Raw genomic sequence first — 20,873 nt, 5'->3', positions numbered from 1 at the left:
GGTGCTTTTTATATTTTGAAACATACGTTATATTGATTAGGACACAAAGGACGGGGATACATAAGTGTTGTTGTTGTGCTGTCACCACAATCACAAAGGGTAGAAGCCACCGGAGAGCCCCATTTGTTCAGAGTGTCTCTGGATCTTGTTGTACCTGCGTGGAGTCTATTCAAGGATTTCCATATTGCGATAGTGGCGAATAACTTTAGCTCAGGTGTAGGATAAGGTTGGAGGTTCATTCTCTGAGCTTGTGGGTTGGTTGCAACAGAATTTAGGGGATGTCAGTATTGGTTCTCTTCTGCTTCTAAGGCAGGGGTGTCAAACGGGTCTCTTTGGACAGTTTTCTGGGGGTGATTGTTTCCCGATGGCAGCTGACGTCGTAATGAGGGCGACGACAGCGGGGATGACTCTCTACTTTCATATAACCGTCGAATCATCTGGCCCTTTCTCCATCACTTGGGCCGTTGTCTACCTCTTTTGTCGTCGAGGATTCCTTTCAGCCGATTTATGTCCCGTGTATTACACCATCTTCTTGAACAACTTGACCGACCAGGACTGCTTTTCCACCATTTCTCGTGATTTCAATGACATGACATATTTGTGGACGCAACCCTTTGGTTTACCAGATTATTGTTATGCGAACATTTACAGCGGCCGACCTTCTTGCCCTGCGAGATTCCCCTCTCTCGCGGGTTTGGCCCTCCACATTATCGAGGGCCCATCTTTAGGACGGGTTTTGGAACCCTGAGAGGTGGCATGCCAAAAATAGGAGACTCAGGGGATTTTTAAGTAACTGTTTTAATCGGTTTTTTAAGGGGAGTTTTAATGGGAATTTTAAGGGGAGGGTGGGAACTGACGGGTTCAGGTTGGGAGGGGTAGGGGGGGTGGATGGGGGGGGGGAACCCGTCAGGGAGAGGGCTAGGTCCACCATGTGTTCGCGGCGGTAACTTAATAGGTCCTGGGGTTATGGCGAGGGGCGTCGTTCCAGTTTGTCAGGGTCGAGCTATTACTACGGTAAGTGGGAGAGGCAGATATGTTTCGGGGGCTCACCCTCGCTGTTTACGAGTGATTGCATGCTCCGCCCCCCCAGAAATTTCCCGTGACCCGAGTGGCCAGGGTAATCGGGACCTGGGCCTCCGGCTGATGCTATGTAATGCCAGGTCCGCGGTTAATAAAGCCCCCCTGATTTCAGATCTTATTCAGGAAGGGACCGCGGACGTTATGGGCATTACGGAGACCTGGCTGGGCACCGAAGGGGGGGTTCCCCTAGTGGAGATGTGCCCACCAGGTTTCCGAGCATTCCATCAGCCGAGGGCCCAGGGTAGGGGTGGAGGGGTGGCGGTTATCATTAAGGAGAGTCTTGAGCCGAGGGAAACCACTGTGCCTCAGATAGCTGGGTGTGAATCCCTCTTCGTGAAGTGGGGTCGTAGAACTCAGGTGGGCTTGTTGATCACGTACCTGGCTCCTTGCTGCGTGACTACAGCCCTGCCTGAGCTGTTGGAGTTGCTGGCCGGGTTGGCAGTTGAAACCCCCAGACTGTTGGTCATGGGGGATTTCAATTTGCCATCAGCCGGCGTAGCATCCTCGGCAGCTCAGGAGTTCATGGCTTCCATGACGGCCATGGACCTGATTCAGTTAATTGACGGCCCTACCCACATCGGGGGAGGTACCCTAGACCTGATTTTTATCTCTGGCCAGTGGTCTAATGATCTGGTTTTAAATGATTTAGTTGTTGAACCTTTGTCATGGTCAGATCATTTTCTCCTTCGTCTAGACTTTCTGACCGCTACCCACCACCGCAGGGAGACGGAACCAATGCGTTGGTTCCGTCCCAGGTGCCTGATGGACCCGGAGAGGTTTCTGACGGAGCTTGGGCCGTTTCCCGAACACCTGGCCCACGACTCGACTGAAGAGCTAGTTGCGGCCTGGGAACGGGCCGCGGCTGGAGCTTTGGACCGTGTCGTGCCTTTGCGGCCTCTGACCCGGCGTCGGTCTCAACCAGCTCCTTGGTTCTCCGAGGAGCTGAGGGAGATGAAGCGCCGGAGAAGACGCCTAGAGAGTGCCTGGAGATCCAGCCGCTCTGAGGCTGACTGGACACTAGTTAGGTCCTATAGTAGGACCTACCTAGTGGCAATGAGGGTTGCGAAGCGTTCCTACGTTTCCTCCCTCATTGCGTCGGCAGATAACCGCCCGGCCGCCCTGTTTGGGTGACCCGCTCGCTCCTTCAACAGGAGGCGGGAGGACCCCTACAAGGCGTGCCGAGGAGTTTAACGGTTATCTATCGACAAAATCGTTCAGCTTCGGGACGGATTGGATCAAAATTGGGTAGATCCAGGCGAGGGTTCTGAGGCCCATCTTGTTGAGGTGGTTTGGGTGACTTTGATCCTGTGACTCCCGAGGACATGGACAGGTTGCTGGGTAGGCTGAACGCCACCACATGTTTACTGGATCCGTGCCCCTCCTGGTTAGTACTGGCTACTCAGGAGGTGACACGAGGCTGGCTCAGGGATTACAAATGCTTCTTTGCGGGAGGGGTCTTTCCGCGGCCTTGAAAGAGGCGGTGGTGAGACCCTCCTCAAGCCTTCCTGGACCCAACTGTTTTAGGAACTACCGGCCAGTCTCCAATCTTCGCTACGGCGAAGGTTGTAGAGAGTGTGGTGGCGTGTCAGCTACCCCAGTACCTGGATGAAGCTGTCTATCTAGACCCGTTCCAGTCCGGCTTCCGGCCCGGATACAGTACGGAGACAGCTTTGGTCGCACTGGTGGATGATCTCTGGAGGGCCAGGGATAGGGGTTACTCCTCTGCCCTGGTCCTATTAGACCTCTCAGCGGCTTTTGATACCATCGACCATGGTATCCTGCTGCGCCGGTTGGAGGGGTTGGGAGTGGGAGGCACCGTTTATCGGTGGTTCTCCTCCTACCTCTCTGATCGGACGCAGATGGTGTTGACAGGGGGGCAGAGATCGACTCCAAGGTGCCTCATGTATGGGTGCCGCAGGGGTCGATTCTCTCACCCTCCTGTTCAACACCTATGTGATGCCGCTGGGTGAGACCGTCAGTGGCTCTGGGGTGAGATACCAACTGTCCGCTGATGACACCCAGCTGTACTTTTCCACCCCGGGCCACCCCAGTGAAGCTGTCGAAGTGCTGTCCCGGTGTCTGGAAGCCGTACGGGTCTGGATGGGGAGGAACAGGCTCAAACTTAATCCCTCCAAGACGGAGTGGCTGTGGATGCCGGCACCTCGGTACAGTCAGCTGCAGATGCGGCTGTCTGTCGGGGGTGAATCATTGGCCCCGATGGAGAAGGTACGCAACTTGGGCGTGCTCCTGGATGGTCGGTTGTCCTTTGAAGACCATTTGGCAACCGTCTCCAGGAGAGCATTTTATCAGGTTCGCCTGATCCGCCAGTTGCATCCCTTCCTGGACCGGGATGCCTTATGCACAGTCACTCATGCTCTCGTTACCTCTCGCCTGGACTACTGCAATGCTCTCTACATGGGGCTCCCCTTGAAGAGCACCCGGAGACTTCAGCTAGTTCAGAATGCGGCTGCGCGGGTTATCGAGGAGCGCCTCGAGCTCCCACTTAACACCTACCCTGCGCAGACTGCCCTGGCTACCTGTTGTTTTCCGGGTGCGCTTCAAGGTATTGGTTACCACCTTTAAAGCGCTCCATGGCTTAGGACCGGGCTATCTACGGGACCGCCTACTGCCGACTTCTATCTCCCATCGTCCGGTACGCTCCCATAGAGAGGGACTCCTCAGGGTGCTGTCAGCCAAACAGTGTCGACTGGCAGCCCCAGGGGAGGGCCTTCTCTGTGGGAGCTCCGACCCTGTGGAACGAACTTCCCCTCGGACTTCGACAATTACCTGACCTTAGGACCTTTCGCCACGAACTTAAAACTTATTTATTTCGTATGGCTGGACTAGCCTGATTTTTATTTTTATTGGATGGGTTTTTAAAATTTTGTTATTTTACGGGGGAGTACGTTTTTTAACATTTTTGGGCATTTGTATTAGTTTTTTATGGGATGTTTTAATTACTGTGAGTATTTATATTTTATTTGCCTGTTCACCGCCCTGAGTCCTTCGGGAGAAGGGCGGTATACAAATTAAAATATTATTATTATTATTATTATTATTATTATTATTATTATTATTATTATTATTATTATTATTATTATTATTATTATTATTATTAAACTCAAGGCCCCAGGGGACGGATCCAGCCCATGGGGTGTTTAGATCTTGCCCATGGGGTTGGCCTGGAAACAATGAAGGACTGGCCCACAGTGCCTCTACCAGCAAAAATGGAGCCATCACCAATGAAAATGGAGCTCACAAGGGCCGTGGGCAGCCCTCCCAATTCCATTTTCACTGGCAGAGGGTTGCAGGAGGCCATCACAGCCGAAATGGAGCTTGGGAGCCTGTTTTCACTGGCAGAGTGCTCGGGCCACCACAGGCGTCTCCAACACATGTGTCGTCAACACAACCCTGATGTGGCCCTCACGTAGCTCCCATGTAACACCGATCCTGCGCAGGCTGCACTGGCTGCCTGTGGCTTTCCGAGTGCACTTTAAGGTGTTGGTAATGACCTTTAAAGCGCTCCATGGCTTAGGACCTGGGTACTTACGGGACCGCCTGCTGCTACCACATGCCTCCCACCGACCCGTACGCTCCCATAGAGAGGGACTTCTCAGGGTGCCGTCCGCCAAACAATGCCGGCTGGCGGCCCCCAGGGGAAGGGCCTTCTCTGTGGGGGCACCCACACTCTGGAATGAGCTTCCCCCGGGTTTACGTCAAATACCTGACCTCCGGACATTTCGTCGCGAACTAAAAACACATCTTTTTATTCGCGCGGGGCTGGCTTAAATTAGTTTTAAGGGGAAATTTTATTAATTTTAAATGGGGTTTTTAGTATGGAAAATTTTAATTTCAGGCTAATTTAATAAGTTTTTAAAAGGTATTTTAATTTGTATATTGTGTTGTTTTTACTTTTGCCTGTACACCGCCCTGAGTCCTTCGGGAGAAGGGCGGTATAAAAATTAAATAAAATAAATAAATAAAATAAATAAATAAATAAATGAAACTGAGTTTGATATCCCTGTTCTAAGGGCTTCATGTGATCAGTAGGTCTTGTGATGGGGAGGCAGGGGTGAAATCCAGCAGGTTCTGACAGGTTCTGGAGAACCGGTAGTGGACATTTTAAGTAGTTTGGAGAACCGGCAAAAAACACGACTGGCTGGCCCCAGAATGGGGTGGGAATGGAGATTTTGCAATATCCTTCCCCCAGGAGGGGTGGGAATGGAGATTTTGAAGTATTCTTCCCCTGCCATGCCCACCAAGCCAGACCCACAGAACCAGTAGGGGAAAAAATTGGATTTCACCCCTGTGGGGAGGTCATAATGGGTGAGGGTCATGTCAGGTGAGTGTCTTGTGATGGGTCAGGTGTGGGTTGTGTCAGGTGAGGGTCTTTTGATTTCCATACTTCCATATGTGCTAGTTGTTCCTGACTCTAGGGGGCGGTGCTCATCTCTGCTTCAAAGCCAAAGAGCCAGCGCTGTCCGAAGACGTCTCCGTGGTCATGTGGCCGGCATGACCCAATACCAAAGGCGCACGGAACACTGTTATCTTCCCACCAAAGGTGGTCCCTATTTTTCTACTGCATTTTTACGTGCTTTGGAACTGCTTGGTTGGTTGCCCCGTTACGCGGCACTAGGGATTCGAACTGCTGAACTGCCGAGTTTTCTGTTTGACAAGCTCAGCGTCTTAGCCAGTGAGTCACTGGGTCCCCTTATATAATATATATGATATAAGATGTTGTTACATTTTGATTATTTTGTTGTAATGGAATTACATCATGAAATTCATTCAATACGGCACAGCCTGGAGAAAATTGTACAGCCATAATATGCATATCAGTCTGCAAACAGTGGATAGAACATTTTGCAACAAGTGCCTAAAATGAAAGAAACGAGGATGACAAGTATCATTTCAAGTTTTTATGTGAGCTTTCGAAAATGCATCTTTTGTTGACATGGGAAGGAAATAAAAATAAAAGTGGAGAAATGAAAAGAGAGAGAGAGACTGAAATTATCCTACTGTAACAATGGCTGTCAAAATTCAACATGAGATGTTAATCAAACGTAGTAAACCTTTGCGTTCTGGCATCTGATAGGCAAGAAAAGTCTTTTCTAAAACATCTATTAAATCAGAGATTGGTAGGATCAACATGCAGGAACGCAGAATTTGCCAAGAGGCATCCACGCTGGAAAGACATCAGAAATAATCAAGGGGGTAGTCACAACTGCATCACCAATGATCTTTTTTTAAATACATATGTCATGCATAGAATGCATGTAAAAAGGAGATGGGACTTCACAGTTTTTAATCTCATGTTTCACAGAGAGAGAGAGAGAGGGAGGGAGGGAGGGAGGCAGAGAGGCAGGCAGGCAGAAACTCCTGAATTTGCCTCAATCCTCAGATTTACAATGCAATGCACCTCTTATCAATGTGTTCTCTGAGCATGGTTGTTTTTCTAGATATTTCTTTACCCAACTAGGTTTTTTTTTAAATTTATATCCCGCCCTTCTCCGAAGACTCAGGGCGGCTTACATTGTGTAAGGCAATAGTCTCATCCATTTTTATATTATATACAGAGTCAACTTGTATTGCCACCCCCCAACAATCTGGGTCCTCATTTTACCTACCTTATAAAGGATGGAAGGTTGAGTCAACCTTGGGCCTGGTGGGGCTCGAGCCTGCAGTAATTGTAATTGCAGGCAGCTGTGTGTTAATAACAGGCTGCATTAGCCTGGTGAGCCACTTCCCAGCCACTTCCCAGGTAACATCAGTGGTAGAAGAAAGAGAGGTATGTAGAGAGGAGGAGGAGGACTGTGAGATCCTTGGGGCTCAGTGAACTTGGTGGTTTTCTTGCAGATAATTAATTACCCAACTAGGTAACATCATCAGGTGCACTAATTATGGTATTTAGCTTGGTAATGAAATGTCTGCAAGAAAACCATCAAGTTCAGAGAGCACCAAGGACCCCAAAGTTCAAACCTGAGTGACAAATAAAGGTATTTATTTGTATCCACCCCGGGGGATGAGCTGATCTCCATTTCTTAGCCGAGGGAACCAGCATTGTCTGAAAACGCTTCTGTGGTCATGTGACCAGCATGATTGTACACAAACTGCTCACAGGACGTGGTGTTGTGTCTTGCCCGCTCTCACCGCAGCCGGGGTCTTCTTATCTGCTTCTGAACGCTGAGGAATGTCCTAGTATGCCTCCCGGCCCCAGCCCTGGCTCCATGCCCAGACAGGCTGAGGAGGAGGGGGCACCTCCCAGCCCCAGCCCTGGCTCCATGCCCAGGCAAACGGAGCAACTAGACCCCTCCCCCTCCCCCACAGCATGTGAGCCTGAGGGAGGTCAATTACCAACAGCTGCCGACTGGAGTGACCCTCGCTTCAGAAGAATTGATAGGCGGCGGCGGCAGAAGGAAGGGAGGGGAAGGCCTGGATAAGTGCTGAGTCATGGAGTCACACCCCATGGCCTATATAAAGGATCTGCTTTCTGGCAGTCTCTGAGTCAGGCAAAGTCGAACATATCTTGCTGAAGTCACTTTCTGGTCTCCTGCCTGCCTTGAGGACTTTGCTAGGACTTTGGCAGAGCTGCAGAGGCACGCCTGGTTCGGATTTCCCTGACCCGGCCGTCAGCGGAGGAGTGGGACACGACACGCGGTTACTTTCCCACCAAAGTGGTACCTATTTATCTACTTGCATTTGCATGCTTTCAAACTGCTAGGTGGGCAAGAGCTGGCACAAGTAATGGGAACTCACCGTGTCACCCGACACTTGGGTGAGCTGAGCAATCGCGCTCCCTGAACTACAAACATTCTCTTATAAAAGTGAGCAATATTCAATTCCATTTCAATTTTCATCTTCTGGCCCAGCATATGGCGGCAACCTGACAAATTCTCCCGGGGGGGGGGGGTTTAAAAGAAGTACCTAGATGGGCAACCCCCCCAACCCCAGGCTGCAAACTAGAAAGGGCAATGACATGCCACTTCTGCATTTCTGTCAAAAAATAATAATAATAAAAGCTTCACCGACACATCAAGAGAAGATCTGACTTGAAAGATTTGATTTTAACCTTTCTTTTCTCTCCTTCCTCCTCAAATGTGGTAACATCGTGCGATCTAAACTTTGCTGGAAGAAAGAAAGTAGAGTTGTGATTGTGTGTTTTGTGTCTAACCGCTCTCCGATTGCCCACTGTCCAGTAGGATCAAGGCAGTGACAACATCAATTAGCCCAGATTTCTTGGGAGTCCTTCTGCTTATATTACGGAGTCCATGGACTTCCTTAATAAAACCAGGAATAACTAAAACACCGTTAATTATTAACCGGCAGTTCAATTAGCCACATCCCTTAGGACATTATGATGAGCCTGTAAAAATTAACTGACTTTTAGGAAGGGAAGAATACAAATGATATACTAGGCCAGGGGTGTCCAAACTTGGCAACTTTAAGACTTGTGGACTTCAACTCCCAGAATTCCTCAGCCAGCTTGAGGTCCACAAGTCTTAAAGTTGCCAGGTTTGGACTCCCCTGCACTAAGTAATTTGTCTTATGAAGCATACATAGTGTCCCATCAAACCAGACATGGATGGCTGTACACCATTTTCATGATGACATCATCCCCCAATGACGTGTATGGTATCACATGAACCACATACTTAGTTTGTGTTAGTGTGATGATGTCATGAGCCAGTCTGGTCTAGTGGTTAAAGTTCCAGCCTAGAAACCAGGAGACTGTGAATTCTAGTCCCACCTCAGGCATGAAAGCTGACTGGGTGACTTTGGGCCAATCACCAGGAGACAGGGAGTTCTAGTCCCACCTTATCAATGAAAACTGACTGGGTGACTTTGGGCCAATCACCAGGAGACAGGGAGTTCTAGTCCCACCTTAGCAATGAAAGCTGGCTGGGTGACTTTGGGCCAATCACCAGGAGACAGTGAGTTCTAGTCCCATCTTAGCAATGAGAGCTGGCTGGGTGACTTTGGGCGGATCACCAGAAGACAGTGAGTTCTAGTCCTACCTTAAGCATGAAAGCTGACTGGGTGACTTTGGGCCAATCACCAGGAGACAGTGAGTTCTAGTCCCACCCACCTTAGGCATGAAAGCTGACTGAGTGACTTTGGGCCAATCACCAGGAGACAGTGAGTTCTAGTCCTGCCTTAGCAATGAAAGCTGGCTGGGTGACTTTGGACCAATCACTCTCCCTCAGCCCAACCCACCTCACAGGGTTGTCGTGGCAAGAAGAGGAGGAGGAAGACGTTTCATGCGTGTTTCCTTATTTATAAAGATTGGATAAAAATCTAATCGATCAATCAATAAATCTTATCATGGATTTATTAGGAAGCCAGCTACAAGATAATTAATAAGTTGCTATTGCTTTTTATTTCATCCCTACTTAACCATTGTTAACGGATGTAAGAATGTATTCTCTTTCCAAGTACGCATTTAGTATTTAGAGGAACTGTTTTCTTCCTTACTTCATTTCCTCTCCACAATCATTCATTTTAGCGGCTCGGGGTTACATTATTAGTTTAAAAATGTAAATTACTAGTTGAAAAGTGTAAATCATGTCATGAAGTGTTTCCAAAAAAACGTTTGAACTTTCTCATTAGAAAGGAAGTTATCTAGAACAGGGGACTCCAACCTTGGCAACTTTAAGACTTTGTGGACTTCAACTCCCAGAATTCCTCAGCCAACAAAGCTGGGCTGAGGAATTCTGGGAGTTGAAGTCCACAAATCTTAAAGTTGCCAAGGCTGGAGACCCCTGATCTAGAAACATCCTAGGGCAGTGATGGCTAACCATTTTCTCATTGTGTGCCGAAAGCGTGTGCGTGCGCGTCCGACAGCACACACCCGTGCCGGCACTCATAATACAATATGTGATGCCCCTGTGCATGGATGCATAACCCCACCACGCTCCCACGCCCGTTTGCTCATAAGTGTGAGGCCACCCCCATCCCCGTTTTTTTAGCCTAGCAAGCCTCCCTGCAGCCTCCGGGGCCCAAAACTGGGCCATGCGGGGTGAGGAATGGACCGTACCCCCCAATGCCCTGTTTTGGGCCTAGCAGGCCTCCCTGCAGCCTCCGGGGCCCAAAATTGGGCCATGCGGGGTGGGGAATGGACCGTACCCCCCAATGCCCTGTTTTGGGCCTAGCAGGCATCCCTGCAGCCTCCTGGGCCCAAAACTGGGCCATGCGGGGTGGGGAATGGACCGTACCCCCCAATGCCCTGTTTTGGGCCTAGCAGGCCTCCCTGCAGCCTCCGGGGCCGAAAATTGGGCCATGCGGGGTGGGGAATGGACCGTACCCCTCAATGCCCTGTTTTGGGCCTAGCAGGCCTCCCTGCAGCCTCCGGGGCCCAAAATTGAGCCCATCCCCCCATGCTCCGCCCCGCCCCCCCGCACATGTGCACATGACTCTTGCGCATGTGCATGACCCCCGCCCACTCCCCCGCATGCACGTGACCACCCCTGTGCATACACGCACGTCTCAAACGTGCTCCCCACTCCCGCGCATCCCGCAAATCATCTGGCCATTGGGAGGCGCAAGCACATGTGCAATGGAGCTGGGCGATGGCTCATGTGCCCGCGGAGAGGGTTCTGTGGGCCAGCTGTGGCACGTGCGCCATAGGTGCGCCATTACGGTCCTAAAGGGTTGGACTAGATGACCTTCAAGGTCCCTTCCAATTCTGTTAATCTGTAATCTGTAAAAACGATGGTTCTCCTGTTATACAAGTACAGACATGTCGTTAGTTTAGTGACCCAAAGTACGACGACACTGAAAAAAAAGGGGACTTATGACCGTGTTTCACACATACGGCCATTGCAGCATCCTCACGGTCACATGATCAAAATTCAGATGCTTGGCACCAGATTCATATTTATGACGGCCGTAAAAAGTCCCCTTTTTCCACGATCCCCCGTTGCGACCTTCTGACCAGCTAAGTCCATGGGGAAGCCAGATTCACTTAACAACCAGGTTGCCAACTTAACAATTGCAGTGGTTCACTTAACAACCACCTCGCTTAACAACAGAAAAGTTGGGCTCAATTGCGGTCGTATGTCGAGGACTTACCTGTAGGCATTCAGGCTGCAGAGAATCTAATTTCCTCCTTCCTTACTTTCCTGCTCAGAATCATTCATTTTAATAGCTCGTGATTGTATGACTAGATTAAGAATGCCCACGATGTAGGGACGTGTTTTATAAAATATTTGAACATTGTCATTATTATATGAAAGGAAGTTATCAAGGATCTATCATTTCTCTGTTATAAATGTACATGGTGTCATTAGCGTAGAATACCGGGGATTATTTCTACCCAATTACTCTGTCCTTTTAATAAACACGAGGACTTTTTTAAGGTAGCGTATAATGCATGGAGTATGATATGGCTAAGTTGGAAAAACTCCACCTTTGGAATAAAAGGTAGCCCTCGACTTACGACCACAACGGAGCCCAAAATTTTTATGGGGCTAAGTGAGAAATTTGTGAAGTGAGTTTCGCCCCATTTTAAGACTTTTCTTGCCGTGTTTGCTACAGGAATCGCTGCAGAAGTTAAGTGGAGTAACACGATTGTTAAGTGAACCACTGCAGCTATTAAGTGAGTAACATGGCTGTTATGTGAATCGAGCTTCCCGGTTGACTTTGCTTTTCAGAAGGTTGCCAAAAGGGATTGCGCGACATTATATAATCCTTGCTTCTATAAATAGAGGCATGGAATCAAGATCATGTGAATTACTAATAAAAGGTAAAGGTTCCCCTCGCACATATGTGCTAATCATTCCTGACTCTAGGGGGCAGTGCTCATCTCTGTTTGTAAGCCGAAGACGTCTCCATGGTAATGTGGCTGGCATGACTAAATGCCAAAGGCGCACGGAACGCTGTTACCTTACCACCAAAGGTGGTCCTTATTTTTCTACTTGCATTTTTTACCTGCTTTCAAACTGCTAGGTTGGCAGAAGCTGGGACAAGTCACAGGAGCTCATCCCGTTATGCGGCACTAGGGATTCGAACCGCTGAACTGCCGACCTTTTGATCAACAAGCTCAGTGGCTAAGACACACAGTGTCCCCGGTACCAGTAGCGCTCTCTAGAAGTACTAGCACCACTTTCTAAAGCCTAGGTAAGGCCACACCTGGAATGCTCCATCCAGTTTTGGTCACCACATTACAAAAGTTGAGACTTTGGAAATACGGCAGAGAAGAGCTACTAAGATGATTAAAAACTAGAGACTAAGACATATGAAGAACGGTTGCAGGAAATGGGTATGCCTAGTTTAATGAAAAGAAGGACTAGGGGAGACATGATAGCAGTCTTCCAATATTTGAGGGGCTGCCACAAAAAAAAGGGGGTCAAACTATTCTCCAAAGCACCTGAAGGCAAGATAAGAAACAATGGATGGAAACTAATCAAGGAGAAAAGCAACTTCGAACTAAGGAAACTTTTCCTAACAGTTAGAACAGCTTGCCCTCGGAATAGCATTAGCAATAGCACTTAGACTTATATACCGCTTCACAGTACTTTCCAGCCCTCTCTAAGCGGTTTACAGATTCAGCCTCTTGCCCCCAACAATCTGGGCCCTCATTTTACCAACCTCGGAAGGATGGAAGGCTGAGTCCACTTGAAGTTGTGGGTCTTCCATCACTGGAGGCTTTTAAGAGGAGACCGGACAGCCCCTTGTCTGAAATTGTATATAGGGTCTCCTTCTTGAGTAGAGGGTTGGACTAGAAGACCTCCAAGGCCCCTTTCAGTGCTCCTCTGATTAAATTGATTGAATTGAAGATCATCATCCAGCTACGTTCAACAACTTCCGCAGCCTCTTCTAGCAAGGTGGAAACAATGAAGCTTTAAAGAAATGTTTCATCCAGAAATGCTTATTGTTAATCACTGGCCCATTAACCTTAACAATGTCAATGTCTTCGCACTAGGAGAATCTGCTAAATGGACGCCTAAGGTAGCAGTTAGAAGAACATTTTTGCAGAGATGAACATATTAATGCTTTATTTGGTTCCAAATGCGGTGTGAAGGGTTTTGGTTAAAGAGCTGATGTTCAGTTTCTCCCTCGGAGTGGAAAAAATACGGCAATAAGGGAGGGAGGGAGGGAGGGAGGGAGGAGGGACGGAGGGAGGAGGGAGGAGGAAGGAAGGAAGGAAGGAAGGAAGATAGAAGGGAGGGTGGGAGGGGGTATGGAGGAAGGAAGGAAGGAGAAGGAAGGAAGGGGAGGGAGGAAGATAGAAGGGAGGGAGGAGGGAGGAGGAGGGAGGAAGGTAGGAAGGAAGGAAGGAAAGAAGAGAGGAGGGAGGAGGGAGGAAGGGGAATGGTGGGGAAGGAAGGAAGGAAGGAAGAGAGGGAGGGAGGGAGGAGGGGGTATGGAGGAAGGAAGGAAAGAAGAAGGAAGGAGGGAGGAAGATAGAAGGAAGATAGAAGGAAGGAAGGAAGGAAGGGAGGGAGGGAGGGAGGGAGGAGAGAGGAAGGAAGGAAGGAAGGAAGATGGAAGATAGAAGGAAGGAAGGAAGAGGAAGATAGAAGGAAGAGAGGAAGGAAGGAAGGAAGGAAGATAGAAGGAAGGAAGGAAGAGAGGAAGGAAGGAAGGAAGGAAGGAAGGAAGGAAGGAAGGAAGGAAGGAAGGAAGGAAGGAAGGAAGGAAGGAAGGAAGGAAGGAAGGAAGGGGAGGGAGGGAGGGAGGGAGGAAGGGGGGAGGGACACCGGGTAGGGAGGAGAGGAAAGCCAAATGTCAAGGTTTGAATTGAGAACCTCACAGTCGGGGTATTAAGATAATATGGGTTGCCATTCGATGAGCAGCTTGCTTTAGTAACAGTAACAATAACAATAGATTTCTGTGCTGCCTCAGAATGCTGCTTTTGAGGTTTTTAACTGCTAAGAGCACTTTTTTATTCTCAGTAGTTTGGAAACCGGCAGACAAAGATGGTGATCACCAGTTTCTCTCTTTTTTTTTTCCTTCCTTCCTTCCTTCCTTCCTTCCTTCAAATGGCCATATTTCTTCCACTCCGAGGGAGAAACTGAGCATCAGCTCTTCAACCAAAACTTAACCAAAAGTTTTGGTTTGCTTCTAATCCTACCCTTCTGCCTTTGTTCAGACTTTGCTACAGAGAGTTTCAAAATATCCTATCTTGAATGGATTACTAAATCTGCATTCTTGCACACAGGTGGTGTTCCATGTGCCGTGTAACTAGCACCATTTACTTGCAACGCCAGGGGTCGGCAAACCGTGGCTCTGGAGCCACATGTAAATATACAAAAATGCTGTGGCTCCCTGTCGCTCAAAATATGTGTCACAACCACCAATGTGCGACACCCAGCGGCACATGATTTTTTTTTCATTTTGTCACAACAGTATATACAATCATCAACATAAACAATAATCCATCATGAGAGAAAAAGTATATATAAGTAAAAGTATAAGTAGAAGTATTCATATAATACTATAATGAAGAGAACAATAGGACAGGAACGGTAGGCACTTTTGTGCTCTTATGCACGCCCCTTCTTAGGAATGGGGTGAGGTCAATAATAGACAGTTTTTGGTTGAAGATTTTGGGGTTTTGAGTAGAGACTATGGAGTCAGGTAGTGAGTTCCAAGCGTTAACAACTCTGTTACAAAAGTCATACATTCTGCAATCAAGTTTGAAGTGGTTGACATTAAGTTTGAATCTATTGTTTGCTCTTGTATTGTTGCGATTGAAGCTGAAGTAGTCATTAACAGGAAGGACATTGCAATAGATGATTCTGTGTGTTAAACACAGATCATGTCAGAGTTGGCGGAGTTCTAAGTTTTCTAAACCCAGGATTTCAAGCTTGGTGGTATAAGGTATTTTGTTGTTTTCGGAGGAGCGAAGAACTCTTCTAGTATAATATTTTTGGACGGGTTCGATAGTATTAATGTCAGAGATGTGGTATGGGTTCCAGATGGATGAGCTGTATTCAAGAATAGAGAGAATAGAATAGTTTTTCACACACACACACACAATAGTTTTGTGGCTCCCGGTGTTTTCTTTTCTGTGGGCAACAGATCCAAATGGCTCTTTAGGTTTGCCAACCCTTGCCCTACACTGTCGCATTTACTGCTATATGCTCTGCCGTTTAAAGACCGAGTATTGAAAGAAGTGCCTTTTTATCTGTCGATGCATGTCTTCCATAAAGGAAGTGAAACATTCGACCTGATTTTTTGTTTTAATTAACAACCTGGTCAGGAAGCCGGCGAGGCCTTTGATGCATTAACACAAACGTTACAATTTTTTTTTCCCCTCCAGATCATTTATAAATTGAGATCATTTTGTCCGGCTGAACTCTTTGAAGCGTAGGTTTTATGCTTCCTGCTCCGGTCTCTAACCTGGCTAATTGCAGGTCATGTTGAACACGATACCTTTCGCATAATGGAAGTTCGTTATGAGCTATGCAAGCTGACCGCTGTTACAGCTGTTGAGGAAACAGCTGGCAAGGTTGAGGTTACGTTTGAGCTCTTACGAGGTTTGATATGCGTTCCGTACAAGGTATAATAATACGCCCTGCGACTTACTCCTTTTTATCATAATTTGATTAAGATTGTGAAGGTACGAAATGCAAAAGAAAGTCAAACAGTGGGGAAAAACAGGAAAGAAAAAGGTAAGAGGAAGAAATGTGGAGGAAAAAAAGAATAGAAAAACATTGCCTTCTGACCAGTGGTGGAATTCAATTTTTTTTTTACTACCGGTTCTGTGGGCGTGGCTTGGTGGGCGTGGCAGGGGAAGGATACTGCAAAATCTCCATTCCCACCCACTCCAGGGGGAAGGATACTGCAAAATCTCCATTCCCTCCCCACTCCTGGGGGAAGGATACTGCAAAATCCCCATTCCCTCCCCACTCCTGGGGCCAGCCAGAGGTAGTATTTGCCAGTTCTCCGAACTACTCAAAATTTCTGCTACCAGTTCTCCAGAACCTGTCAGAACCTGCTGAATAGCACCTCTGCTTCTGACTCTCTTTAGCACAGTAGAACAAGATAGTAATATTAAGCCTCTTTTTTTTTTTACTTTTATAGACTAATGCAAGGGGTGTCAAACTCAAGGCCCATGGGACAGCCCAGCAGTGGTGAAATTCAATTTTTTTTACTACCGGTTCTGTGGACATGGCTTGGTGGGCGTGGTGTGGCTTGGTGGGCATGGCAGGGGAAGGATACTGCAAAATCTCCATTTTGAGATCCAGAGGCAGAGGAACAGGAGGAGTCTGTTCTTAGGACACGCATGTGAAGAGCTGCCAGAAGGCAAGAGCAGCTAAAGCAAAAAGGATGACTTGGGAGTAAGACCAGGAGATGATTGGCCCCTCCCATAAGGCTTAAAAGAGCAGCAACGGCTCTTGGGCTCTTTGTAGGAAAGCAACATTGCTACAATTGTTTCTAGTCGGCATCTCTTGTTTCTGAACTTTGTGGGGCTTTGCCATGAAAAGCCTTTGGCCGGGTGCCAAAGACAAAGGTTTGTGATAATGCTGAAGGACTTTTTCTGAAGGATTTGTTTTGGAATTAATTTGGACTAAGCTGAGAATGAAGTAATTCTCAGCTATTCTAATAAAATATGTTTGTTTAGGACTGATAGTGTCTGGTAATTACTTGGGTTTAGGTCACAACAGTCACATATTTAGAGATATCCACATTGGATCGAGCAATGCTTCACATATTCCTTCTCCAAATTCAGTCTCAATAACAATTTATAAACGTTGGCCATCGTAACAGTCTGCGATTTCCAAACTGGATGTTGCAGGAGAGGTTGAATCCTGCCCTTGACAAATCTAATCCAGGTGTATCCACTGGATTAAAAACACTTGAGCATTCTGTAAATGTGTAGGCAAGCTTGAAATCACCCAGGGGAATGGCTTGCTTTCTACTTAATTGAGTTGTCATGGTGGGTTGAAAGAAGAAAAGGGATGAAAAAGACTTAGGAGTCAAGCTTGTAGAAGCCCCTTATAGCTTTTGCTACGATCCCTCCGCTTCTGTAAACTTAATCCTGCTAATTATGTGGTATCCGGTAACATGACAATGCTTGCAGGAAGGTGGCTCAGGGATTTTCCCCCCTGATCTTCTGTGATCATCTGCTTAAATACTGACTTGCAAAATCCTGGTGGATAACGATTAAGCTAAAGTTTATTTATTTATTTATTTTGTCAATCACATATAAGATAACAGGTAAAAGTATAAACATAATTTGAAAAGAGAAGAGTAAGGAAAAAGGAATATTAGGACCGGGACGGTAGGCACGCAGGTGCACTTATGCACGCCCCTTACAGACCTCTTAGGAATGGGGTGAGGTCAACGGTAGACAGTCTAAGCTGAAAGTTTTGGGGGTTTGGGGAAGAGACCACAGAGTCAGGTAGTGCATTCCAGGCATTGACCACTCGGTTACTGAAGTCATATTTTCCCCTCGCACATATGTGCTAGTCATTCCTGACTCTAAGGAGCAGTGCTCATCTCTATTTCTAAGCTGAAGATGTCTCCGTGGTCATGTGGCTGGCATGACTAAATGCCAAAGGCGCACGGAACGCTGTTACCTTCCCACCAGAGGTGGTCCCTATTTTTCTACTTGCATTTTTTTACGTGCTTTCGAACTGCTAGGCTGGCAGAAGCCGCGAAAAGTCACGGGAGCTCACTCCGTTATGCGGCAGCACTAGGGATTCGAACCGCTGAACTGCCGACCTTTCTGATCGACAAGCTCAGTGTCTTAGCCACTGAGCCACCACGTCCACCTCAGACATAGGTGCCTCTAATTTCCATTTGAGACTTTCCACTCGTTTCTAAAATCAATTTACCTGCTGAAAAGCTTTCTATCTAGCCAGAAGTGTGATAAGACCACCTTTGAAATACTACATCCAGTTCTGGTCACCATGACATAAAAAAAGGATGTTAAGACTCTACAAAGTGTGGAAAAGAGCAACAAAGATGATTAGGCTAAAACATACAATGAGCTGTTGCAGGAACTGGGTATGTCTGAAGAGAAGTATTGTGACAGAGGCCCAAGTAGTCATTACCAAGCACAATTCAGGCCTGAACAAACTTATTTTATTAAAACAGCTGAGAATTAATCCATTCTCAGCTTAGTCCAAAACAAATTCTTCATAAACAGTCCTTCGGCCTTATCACCAACTTTTGTTGTCTTTGGCAACCTGCCAAAAGCTTTTCTTGGCAAAACCCCCACAAAGTTCGAGAGACTCTGACAAGAAGCAATGGAATCAATGTTGGTTTTCCACAAAGAACCCAACAGCTCGTTGCTGCTCTTTTAAGCCTTATGGGAATGGCCAATCATCTTCTGGCTTTACTCCCAAGTTGCCCTTTTTGCTTCAGCTGCTCTTGCCTTCTGGCATCTCTTTGCATGCGTGCACTAGGAACAGGCTCCTCTTGTTCCTCTGCCACTCTGCTGTCCGCCTCTGGAGGCTCCGGAGTCCACACATCGCTCCCAGATGGCCCTAGCCCCATCTCTGCCTCCAACACAGAGCCCTTGTCTGGGCCTTCCCCTGACTCCAGGACTGGCCCATTGTCCTCCCCAGCCTCCTCACTGTCCAACTCTGCTGCCAGGTCCGCAGGCTGCTGGTGGACCACAACAAGAAGGACTAGGAGTGACATGATAGCCGTCTTCGAATATTTGAGGGCTGCTACAGAGAAAAGAGAATCAACCTGTTATCCAGAGAACTTGAGGGCAAGACAAGAAGTAACAGATGAAACTTTTCAAGGAGAGATCCAACATAGAACTAAGGAGAAATTTCCTAACAGAATTCTTCATGTTGGTGGTTTCTTTATCGCCTCTGAGATCATCACCAAGGAGACAAATAAACAGAGAACCAAGCTGCTGGCATCTTAAACCAACTGAGGTTGAACAGATGGACAGCGTTTTCTAATTCTTTCTCTTCCATCTGAGCTTCAGTCCCCTTGGCAAGTCCTTTAAACACCTCAAATGTCTATGGGAAGCCCTGAACTATCCTTAATATTCAGTAAACATCGCTGCCGACAAAAGTGTGTATAATCAAGGCTCTGGTTTTCCCAGTTACAATGTATGGCTGTGAAAGTTGGACCATAAGAAAGTGTTGTGCCTCGTCCTCCCTCCTCTCCTCAGCCGGGCCCCTCCTGTCTCCTCCCGGGCCTTCTATCAGATTCAGAGTCTGATAATGAAGAGGAAAGGCCTGGCATGCCTCTAGCCCCCAGCCCTGGCCCCAAGCCCAGACAGAATGTCAGGAATGAACAAACAAACCTCACTCCTACAGCGTGTGAGCAGGGAGCCAGCCACATGCTGGAATTACAGGCAGCAGATCAAGAGGAAGAGAATCCACAGTGGGAGGATCCCTGCTTCTGGAGATCTGAGAGGTGACATCAGCAGAAGGAAGGTAGGGGCAGGCCTGGATAAGTGCTGAGTCATGGAGCCACACCCCACAGCCTATATAAAGGACCAGCTTGAGTCAAGCAACTTTGAGTCAAGCAAAGTCTCCTTTAGTTTGCTAAAATCACAACTTGGATTCCTGCCTGCCCTGAGAAATCTGAAAGGAATTCGGCAAAGCTGCAGAGGCTTCATGGCCACGCTTGATACGGACTTCCTAGACCCAGTCGTTGGAGGGGGAGGGGGACACGACAGAAAGGCTGAGTACCAAAGAATTGAGGCCTTTGAACTCTGGTGCTAGAGAAAACTCCTGTGAGTCCCTCGGACTGCAAGGCGAATAAACAAGTCAGTCCTAGAGGAGATCAACCCTGACTGCTCTTTAGAAGGCCAGATCCTGAAGAGAAAACTCAAATACTTTGGCCACCTAATGAGAAGGAAGGACTCCCTGGAGAAGTGCCTAATGCTGGGAACAATGAAGGGTGAAAGAAGAAGAAGGGGACAGCAGAGAACGAAGTGGCTGGATGGAGTCACTGAAGCAGTTGGTGTGAGTTTAAATGGACTCCAGAGAATGGTAGAGAATTGGAAGGCCTGGAGGAATGTTGTCCATGGGGTCGCCATGGGTCAGACACGACTTCACAACTAACAACAACAAAACATCTCTCATTATTTGGGAATCACTACCGGTCCTTGGTGAGAATTGGGATGAGCAGAGAGCTCTAAGCACAGAAACTTTATTTTATAGCAGGGTTTCCCAATCCGGCAACTTTAAGGCGGGTGGACTTCAACTCCCAGAATTCCAGAATTCTGGGAGTTGAAGTCCAGCCGCCTTAAAGTTGCCAAGGCTGGGGAACCCTGTTTTAGAAGTGTGGGAAGAAATATATTCATCTGGTTCAGTTTCAAATCAGGAGAAAGGCACTGGAGACAAAATGGAGTCTGGAGGCTGATTGGAAAGAGGCTCCATTTATTGATGAAGCAGAAGCACATGGGTTTGTAGTTCTGATGCAGCTGACCACATGGAGTTGAGGGGCGGAGGCGTTATACCTTCTCTTGGGCTTTGCACCTGAGCTTCCTGTACCTGTGCAATAACATATATTCTATTGGCTGTTGTCAGACTCCCATGGGGTCATGTAGGGGTTAGGTAGGGGTCACATACTTTGCTCTATAGGCAAAGTACAAATCCTAGGTGTTTTTTCTGAGCTAAGTTTGGTTGACGGTTCCGAGGGTGATGCAGTGAAGGGGCTTGTAGGGTAATTCCTATTATGGCTTAATGGCTTTTAGAATAGAATAGAATAGAATAGAATAGAATAGAATAGAATAGAATAGAATAGAATAGAATAGAATAGAATAGAACATGAAATGGAATGGAATGGAATGGAATAGAATAGAATAGAATAGAATAGAATAGAATAGAATAGAATAGAATAGAATAGAATAGAATAGAATAGAATAGAAT

Source organism: Ahaetulla prasina, chromosome 8 (assembly GCF_028640845.1).
Source record: "Ahaetulla prasina isolate Xishuangbanna chromosome 8, ASM2864084v1, whole genome shotgun sequence".
In the NCBI taxonomy this organism is placed as follows: domain Eukaryota; kingdom Metazoa; phylum Chordata; class Lepidosauria; order Squamata; family Colubridae; genus Ahaetulla; species Ahaetulla prasina.
The sequence above is the reverse complement of the archived record's forward strand: the minus strand, read 5'-3'. Positions refer to the sequence as shown.